Source organism: Palaemon carinicauda, chromosome 16 (genome assembly GCF_036898095.1).
Source record: "Palaemon carinicauda isolate YSFRI2023 chromosome 16, ASM3689809v2, whole genome shotgun sequence".
NCBI classification, from domain to species: Eukaryota; Metazoa; Arthropoda; class Malacostraca; order Decapoda; family Palaemonidae; genus Palaemon; species Palaemon carinicauda.
The window spans coordinates 25,241,933-25,251,932 of record NC_090740.1 but is presented as its reverse complement, the minus strand read 5'-3'; the positions used below and the strand labels follow the sequence as shown (position 1 = coordinate 25,251,932).

At 47.3% G+C, this 10,000-nt stretch overlaps 1 protein-coding gene across 1 annotated transcript in view; it reads right to left on the bottom strand.

The window, feature by feature from the left end:
• LOC137655698 (uncharacterized) overlaps positions 1 to 4,149 on the bottom strand; it is a 129,947-nt gene extending 125,798 nt beyond the window's left edge. The window contains exon 1 of the mRNA XM_068389687.1: positions 3,990 to 4,149. The gene's annotated coding sequence lies outside the window, so the exon portion shown is untranslated. The remainder of the gene's footprint in view (positions 1 to 3,989) is intronic.
• Between the last annotated feature and the right edge of the window lie 5,851 nt (positions 4,150 to 10,000).

The following is a 10,000-nucleotide window of genomic DNA, read 5'->3' as shown; positions in this document are numbered from 1 at the left end:
GTGGTAGCTTTGGGATCCTGAACCCCTCTGGAAGTTTCCCTTCTCCCACAATGTACGTTTGTATGCGCGAGAGCCAATATTCTCCCTCGCGGGCGGGGGACTGTCGGGGCTCGCGCCCGGGGGAGACTGTCGGGGCTCGCGCCCGGGGGGAGACTGTCGGGGCTCGCGCCCGGGGGGAGACTGTCGGGGCTCGCGCCCGGGGGGAGACTGTCGGGGCTCGCGCCCGGGGGGAGACTGTCGGGGCTCGCGCCCGGGGGGAGACTGTCGGGGCTCGCGCCCGGGGGGAGACTGTCGGGGCTCGCGCCCGGGGGGAGACTGTCGGGGGGAGACTGTCGGGGCTCGCGCCCGGGGGGAGACTGTCGGGGCTCGCGCCCGGGGGGAGACTGTCGGGGCTCGCGCCCGGGGGGAGACTGTCGGGGCTCGCGCCCGGGGGGAGACTGTCGGGGCTCGCGCCCGGGGGGAGACTGTCGGGGCTCGCGCCCGGGGGGAGACTGTCGGGGCTCGCGCCCGGGGGGAGACTGTCGGGGCTCGCGCCCGGGGGGAGACTGTCGGGGCTCGCGCCCGGGGGGAGACTGTCGGGGCTCGCGCCCGGGGGGAGACTGTCGGGGCTCGCGCCCGGGGGGAGACTGTCGGGGCTCGCGCCCGGGGGGAGACTGTCGGGGCTCGCGCCCGGGGGGAGACTGTCGGGGCTCGCGCCCGGGGGGAGACTGTCGGGGCTCGCGCCCGGGGGGAGACTGTCGGGGCTCGCGCCCGGGGGGAGACTGTCGGGGCTCGCGCCCGGGGGGAGACTGTCGGGGCTCGCGCCCGGGGGGAGACTGTCGGGGCTCGCGCCCGGGGGGAGACTGTCGGGGCTCGCGCCCGGCGGAGACTGTCGGGGCTCGCGCCCGGCGGAGACTGTCGGGGCTCGCGCGCGGGAGAATCACGATGTGCGCGCGAGAGTGCTCGCACACATCTGTAACAGCCATAGGGCGTGCGCGTAGGTGAATGTCCCCTGGCGCGCGGGGCGCGCGGTAGATTCATGCTGGGCGCGCAGGAGAATGTTGGTGCGCCTCTCTAGGAGAGGGTTAGCGAGCGCCATGCCCACGCGTATATCCTTGTGGATGCGCGCAGGAGAAGGCTGGCGCGTTAGTAAGGGATAACGCGCAGAGGAAGGCAGCATGGCTGACTCATCTGTAGGCCTGCTAAAAGGAGAAAGTTGGCGTGCAGGTTTTACCTAGCGCGTAGGATAGTGCGCAGCATGGCGCGCATGAGAGTATAATATAGGGCTTGTATGCGCACGTGCAGGAGGATGTTGGCACGCGGGAGAGGGCTGGTTCGCAGGAGAACGATGGTGCGCGGGAGAGGGCTGGTTCGCAGGAGAACGATGGTGCGCGGGAGAGGGCTGGTTCGCAGCAGAACGATGGCGCGCAGGAGAACGTTGGCGCGCAGGTGGGCGCTGGCGCGGAGGAGATCGTTGGCGCGGAGGAGATCGTTGGCGCGTAAGCGCAGGGCGCAGTGTGCGCAGGAGATCATTGGCACATGTGCGCATGAGGGCGCGCATGGCGCGTGGTGGAGCTATGCTCTTGTTGGAGCTTATGCGCATGTTGGCGCGTACGCTCTTGACGATGTCCTGTGTTAGGGTGAGAAGGTAGATCAGCGCGCTGTAGTGATGGGGCCTGACGAGCAACTGATGAGCGCTTGTCAGGTTTCATGGCCGCGTAGTGCGTAAACTGTTGGCGCGCAATAGCACGTTAAGTTGGAGCCTTGTTAGGCCCATGCAGGAACGGCGACGGCAGGTCTGTCGGGTGGAGGGTCGACGTGTCTTGATGGGGCCTGACGAGCTACTGACGAGCGCTTGTCAGGTTTCGTGGGCGCGTAGTGCGTAAACTGTTGGCGCGCAATAGCATGTTCAGTTGGAGCCTTGTTAGGCCCATGCAGGAACAACGACGGCAGGTCTGTCGGGTGGAAGGTCGACGTGTCCCTTAAAAGGACGACCTTCCACCCAAGGCGATCGCGAAGGTCCAGGACCAATGCAGGTGCAGTGACGGATGATCGGTCTAGAGGCGCCTCCTCACCGCAGGTGAAGGAAGGCCTCTTTGGCGAAGAGGAAGGCGAGCCTTACGACGGATGCGCCCTCTGGGGGCCATTGGATCAGCAAGCTGACCTTCAGCAGTCCTCCGAAGAGGAGTCTCTGTAAGTGAACTCCCCCGAGGGAAAGAAACACTGGCAGCAGAGACTGACGATGGACTTAGTTTCCCCCTCGTAGGTTGATCAGGAACGGGGGAAACTAACTAAGCCGTCAGCTACCGTAGAGTCTGGAGTGGAAGAGGAAATTGATGAAACCAATGGGATACCTCTGACACCACAACGTCAACAAAAGACAGAGGATCAACCTCTGACGGTGACGACGCTTGCTTGACAGCAGCACCCATGCGGATGTAATCAAGCAAAATTTCCTGGGAGGGCGAACCTATAAGACCCAAGGAGGACCAAAGCTGAAAGAGGGAGGTTAGTGACATGTCCTCCACCGGGGGGAGAGGTGGAGCTGCTTCACTAGGGGAAGCAACGTCATCTCTCGAGACCCGAGGTTGGATAGAAATAATTCCGTCTACGCTACCACTCAATGGTCTCTCAAAAGAGACCGACCGAATGGGAGCTTCGGAGGAGCTTTGGGCAACGGAAAAAGAGGCCTTGGGTTTTTCTCCCTTCGAAGGAGAAATATCCCGTTTGGACTTCTTCTTTCGTCGCGAAAACCTCCCTCATTGGGAGGCAGACCACTCCCTACACTTGTTAACGCTATCACACCGTTGGCCCCGACCGCCGACATGAACGTTCCACAGGGGCAGTTAAGAAAACCAGGGCAGGTGCGCATGGTTGCAGAGGCCAACTTCACATATACAGAAACTAGAAAAAGAAAGAACAAAAAGCAATTAAATGGCTGCTAACATGATGGCGAGGATGAGAGCAAACACATCCGACCACCATCCGAGAGCAAAGTGAGCTCAAGCACAGGTGTGTGAGAGGGGGGGGGGGGTTAGCAAGCTACCCTCCCCTACCCCACTAACTAGCGGTGTGGGTAGTAAACCCTCGTTAAAAATTAATGGCTCGTTATTTCAGCTACGCCGAAAGTAATACCCCTATTAAAAAGCGTGGTTTGTATTCCGGTTACAGAACAAACAAATAATTAGACTGATACATGGTATACCTGTACTAAGTTGTCTTTCAATGCTATTGATGATAATACCTAGCTCAAACCCATTTCTTTTCTATTATGGTAGTCAACTCACCATAACACAAAAACTATGAATTTCCAGCAGAAATCCTTATCAACAACATTCAAAACACCATCTAATCCAATTAATAACAGTCTTATTTTCTACAAATTATTCATTGCACTATTCTATAATTTTACTATACGTTTTCAACATTCAATTTCACGTCTCTTGGCAAAGCTTCTCCAAAAGCTTAAATGAACCATTGAATGTCATTACCTCAAGCGTTAGGGTAGACCTGATACATCAAGTCTTCAAGAGAGCAGGGCCGCATTTTCCATAAGGCTGACTAGGCTGAAGCCTAAAGGCCCAGCAAGAGCAGGGGACTACAGCATGCAACTTTTTTTTTTTATTTAATGTTAAATGAGAGGCCTATGGATTATATTATTTACTTCAGTTGTAATATCACTGGAAACCTTTGTAGTTTGTTGGGACAGACTGAAAACCACATATTACAAAGGAAACAGACACAAGAATACCACCTAACCTAACATAGGAGCCATATCCTTACCTACTTTCACAGCCAGGGGGCTACGTCTCCTACAAACCCCCCGCCCCTATACTACTGTGTTCATATCTTACCATGTCCCAACGAACTACATTCACCCACTGCAATAAATTATATGAAATGTGTAGGGGTGAGTTGGTAGATGTCGAGGGGCCCAAATAAGCTCGAAGCCTCGGGGACCCGAGAACATCCCTTACGTAGAAGTTACAAAATAATCATTATATACTTACGTCTTTATCAAATGTATATGTTACTCGGAATTCGATCACCTTACTAATAAGAAAGGTTTTCCGGAATCAGATCCAAAGTAATTATAACACAAAAGTTTGTAGTTCTCCCAAATTTGACAGCGTACACAACTGAAGCAACCTTTCAAATGGTTGAACATAAAGATGGAGCAGTTTACTACAACACCTCTGAAATAAATTTGTTTCAAGATGGATGAAACAAATAGAATTAAATAAACTATTCAAGTAAAAGATATCTTATGATAAGCAGCAAGCGTTAAATTAAATATTTTCAATGACAATCATTTTATTTTTAAAAATCACACATATGGCCTAAAGAGAACGTACCATGAAAACAATTTGAAAACTAATCGGGTTAATGGTGCGATTGCGATACAAAGACAAAAATAGATATCTGTGAAAGATATCGAGGAAATGCGTAAGAAAAAAAACAGACGAAGAATCGAGATAAAAAAAGGGAGCACCCTAGAGAGAGAGAGAGAGAGAGAGAGAGAGAGAGAGAGAGAGAGAGGTATTTTTTTTTGCCCTAACTGGAACTGTAATAAAACTAGAGAGACTTGTTGTGATATCCATGCATTTGCAGTGAACAGGGAAGGGAAAGACAGAAATATAGTGATCTATCTATCTATATACCAAGGCACTTCCCCCAATTTTGGGGGGTAGCCGACACCAACAATGAAACAAAACAAAAAGGGGACCTCTACTCTCTATGTTCCTTCAGCCTAATCAGGGACCCAACCGAGTTCAGCTGGTACTGCTAGGGTGCCACAGCCCAACCTCCCACATTTCCACCACAGATGAAGCTTCATAATGCTGACTCCCCTACTGCTGCTACCTCCGCGGTCATCTAAGGCCCCGGAGGAAGCAGCAGGGCCTACTGGAACTGCGTCACAATCGCTCGCCATTCATTCCTATTTCTAGCACGCTCTCTTGCCTCTCTCACATCTATCCTCCTATCACCCAGAGCTTTCTTCACACCATCCATCCACCCAAACCTTGGCCTTCCTCTTGTACTTCTCCCATCAACTCTTGCATTCATCACCTTCTTTAGCAGACAACCATTTTCCATTCTCTCAACATGGCCAAACCACCTCAACACATTCATATCCACTCTAGCCGCTAACTCATTTCTTACACCCGTTCTCTCCCTCACCACTTCGTTCCTAACCCTATCTACTCGAGATACACCAGCCATACTCCTCAGACACTTCATCTCAAACACATTCAATTTCTGTCTCTCCATCACTTTCATTCCCCACGACTCCGATCCATACATCACAGTTGGTACAATCACTTTCTCATATAGAACTCTCTTTACATTCATGCCCAACCCTCTATTTTTTACTACTCCCTTAACTGCCCCCAACACTTTGCAACCTTCATTCACTCTCTGACGTACATCTGCTTCCACTCCACCATTTGCTGCAACAATAGACCCCAAGTACTTAAACTGATCCACCTCCTCAAGTAACTCTCCATTCAACATGACATTCAACCTTGCACCACCTTCCCTTCTCGTACATCTCATAACCTTACTCTTACCCACATTAACTCTCAACTTCCTTCTCTCACACACCCTTCCAAATTCTGTCACTAGTCGGTCAAGCTTCTCTTCTGTGTCTGCTACCAGTACAGTATCATCCGCAAACAACAACTGATTTACCTCCCATTCATGGTCATTCTCGCCTACCAGTTTTAATCCTCGTCCAAGCACTCGAGCATTCACCTCTCTCACCACTCCATCAACATACAAGTTAAACAACCACGGCGACATCACACATCCCTGTCTCAGCCCCACTCTCACCGGAAACCAATCACTCACTTCATTTCCTATTCTAACACATGCTTTACTACCTTTGTATAAACTTTACACTGCTTGCAACAACCTTCCACCAACTCCATATAACCTCATCACATCCCACATTGCTTCCCTATCAACTCTATCATATGCTTTCTCCAGATCCATAAACGCAACATACACCTCCTTACCTTTTGCTAAATATTTCTCGCATATCTGCCTAACTGTAAAAATCTGATTCATACAACCCCTACCTCTTCTAAAACCACCCTGTACTTCCAAGATTGCATTCTCTGTTTTATCCTTAATCCTATTAATCAGTACTCTACCATACACTTTTCCAACTACACTCAACAAACTAATACCTCTTGAATTACAACACTCATGCACATCTCCCTTACCCTTATATAGTGGTACAATACATGCACAAACCCAATCTACTGGTACCATTGACAACACAAAACACATATTAACAATCTCACCAACCATTCAAGTACAGTCACACCCCCTTCCTTCAACATCTCAGCTTTCACACCGTCCATACCAGATGCTTTTCCTACTCTCGTTTCATCTAGTGCTCTCCTCACTTCCTCTATTGTTATCTCTCTCTCATTCTCACCTCCCATCACTGGCACCTCAACACCTGGAACAGCAATTATATCTGCCTCCCTATTATCCTCAACATTCAGCAAACTTTCAAAATATTCCGCCCACCTTTTCCTTGCCTCCTCTCCTTTTAACAACCTTCCATTTCCATCTTTCACTGTCTCTTCAATTCTTGCGCCAGCCTTCCTTACTCTCTTCACTTCTTTCCAAAACTTCTTCTTATTCTCTTCATATGACTGACCCAATCCCTGACCCCACCTCAGGTCAGCTGCCCTCTTTGCCTCACGTACCTTGCGCTTTACTTCCACCTTTTTCTCTCTATATTTTTCATACTTCTCTATACTATTACTCTGCAGCCATTCTTCAAAAGCCCTCTTTTTCTCTTCCACTTTCACCTTCACTCCTTCATTCCACCATTCACTGCCCTTCCTCATGCTGCCTCCAACAACCTTCTTGCCACATACATCACTTGCAATCCCAACAAAATTTTCTTTTACTAACTTCCATTCCTCCTCTAAATTACCAGTTTCTCTTACTCTCACCTCATCATATGCCATTTTCAACCTTTCCTGATATTTACTTTTTACCCCCGGTTTTATTAGCTCTTCAATCCTCACTACCTCCCTTTTACATCCACCTACTCTATTCCCCCACTCTTTTGCTACAACTAATTTTCCTTCCACCAAAAAATGATCAGACATACCGTTAGCCATACCCCTAAACACGTGCACGTCTTTCAATCTTCCAAACATTCTTTTAGTTACCAACACATAATCCATTAATGCCCTTTCTACTACTCTTCCATTTGCCACTCTTACCCACGTATACTTATTCTTATCTTTCTTTTTAAAGAAGCTAGCACCTATTACCATCTCTTGTTCAACACACATGTCTACCAGTCTCTCACCACTCTCATTTTCACCTGGTACGCCATACTTACCAATGACACCTTCTACCTCTCCAGCGCCCACTCTAGCATTTAAGTCACCCATAACAACTACATAATTCCTTCTACCCAGTCCTTCTACACACCTAGTTAAATCATTCCAGAACTCATTCCGATCTTCTTCACTTTTCTCACTACCTGGCCCATACGCACTGACAAACACCCAACATTCCCTACCCAACCTAACCCTTACCCACATTAACCTAGATGATATCTCCTTCCATTCCACTACTTTACCTGTCATCCATTCACTCAGCAATAACGCCACACCCTCTCTCGCTCTTCCCCTTTCAATCCCAGACACTCTACCAGACATTTCACCAAACATCACTTCACCCTTTCCTTTCATCTTTGTCTCACACAAGGCCAATACATCCATCCTTCTACTTCTAAACATACTTCCAATCTCACATCTTTTACTCTCTATCGTACTACATCCACGCACATTTAAACACCCCAAAACTAGAGTGCGGGGAGCAGTCACTCTCCCCCCAGCTCCATCTCCTTGTCGATGTCTCGCAGGAATTTTTTACAGGAGAGGGGGTTCCCAGCCCCCTCGTCCCGTCCCTTTTAGTCGCCTCTTACGACACGCAGGGATAACGTTGGCGCTATTCTAATTTTTATATGCCCCCGCGGCCACAGGGGGCATAGTGATACGAAAATAATTATAGAAATGAAGCATGAAGAGACCTTGATTTATGAAAAAATTCTAATGTCGTTGACTTGTATAGACAGTTGAAGATTGCCAACAGCCCTTACGACCAAGCACGGGCTGTTTAATGTCCATTTGGGATATCAACAGGAAAATTAAAATGGAAAGAATGCGCTAGAGTTAATGAATAATAAAACATCTTAAAACCATTCAATAACGACTCATTATTTTTTAAGAACTGTACATTATACTCAAGGTAATAGAGCTATATTTGATTGAAATAGTAAATGAAATAATGTAAAAATATGTTCATAGAAATGTATATAGACGAAGGAAAAAAGATAAATTAGACATAACAAACCACAATATGTTCCAGGTATAGTTGCGCATAAAAACAGAGAGCAGCAACCTACAAAAAGAAACTTTGGGAAGATGTTTATGACAAAACAGATGAAGAAATTCTCAGAGAATATATTAAGGGTTGAAACAAACAACAAACTGTGGCTCCTCTTGAAGTTCACTAAAATTAGGCCCGCAAGCAGATATTAGGATAACTCTAAAGCCGTTACTCTACTGCTATAATTCACGGTCTTACTGCATTGTCCTCGAGTTTATTTGTCCAGCCCTAAGTTGGGGGTGTACTATTCCAAACACGGCGTAGTGCATGAACACCGAGGGGATGCTCGTACTGACCAATCCGCTTTATATGACTCACTAATTATCTGGACTTAGAATAGTGCATATGATTTACGAACCCCAACACTTGGTTTTCTCCCTGGTGGCCATCATGGGTGTGATGGAACTCCAATCCTAGCAAAGGAGGATTAAAGATATAGGGTGTGGGGAAATTCTCCCTGAAAATAAATTTCACATTCAAATTTTTCCATAGAGGGTGTGAAAGTAAGAGAAAGTAATAAATACTTCAGAAAGGAGATAGAGCATTTGTTTAGGAAACCAATGAAAATGATGGAAAAGGCAGAGAAGCTCACAAATTAAACTTAATCCCCTAATTTTCCACCATTATCCCTACATTAAGGGGTAGGTTGCTGGATGCACCCTCTTCAATGCCCTCTATCAAAAGTATTATCTTCCGCCAAATCTCTTCTTTGTATATCATCCCATACCCATCTCACCATATAATTCCCTGCTTCCCTCTTGTTCTTTTAGCACTTGGAGAATTGGTTATGTTACTCCATTATGTAAATGCGTTTGTCACAACTCAAGTCCAGCTGATTACTGACCAATTTCCATAACTCCTATATTATCAAAAGCTTTTGTACGTGTAAATAGGTTTGCTGAAGGTAATCATCTGTTCCTGGTTTGCAATGTGGCTTTTGTAAACGCCTTGGGGCAAGTGATGCCCTTCTAACAATGCTGTACAGAAATCCCTTGATTGAGGTCAGGAAGCTTATATGATTGGCCTTGATTTTAGTTCTGCCTTTGACAGTGTTAGTTATGATGCCCTTATTTTCAAACTCAAACATTTGGGAGTGGGTGGTCATTTCTCAGCATTATTGTTGAATTTTTAAGTAATAGATCACAAAGAGATGATGTTGATGGGTACCATAGTAAGCATAAGAATGTGATATCTGATGTTCCTCAGAGTAGTGTTCTTGGCTCATTACTTTTCCTGCAATATATGCATGACATGTAGTTTGGCCTATAAAACAAGCTTGTTGCATGTGCAGATGATGCTACTCTCTGCATCAATTCCATCTCCTCAATGTAGAGATCTGTGATTGCTGAATCTTTTAATAGAGGCGTGGCTAAAATTAGTGCATGGCACAATTTATTGGACATGAAATAGAATCCTAACAAAATTCAAAGTATGATTGTAAGTAGGTAGAGGACAGTAGCTCCTCAACATCTGGATCTAGGCATTGCCAATGTTTCTTTATCTCTGTGTGACTTTTAAAATTTTAAGTGAGATTCTCGGCAGCAAATTTACCGTTAAGAAATACATTAAGTCTGTCTCTTCTCCAAATGTCCAT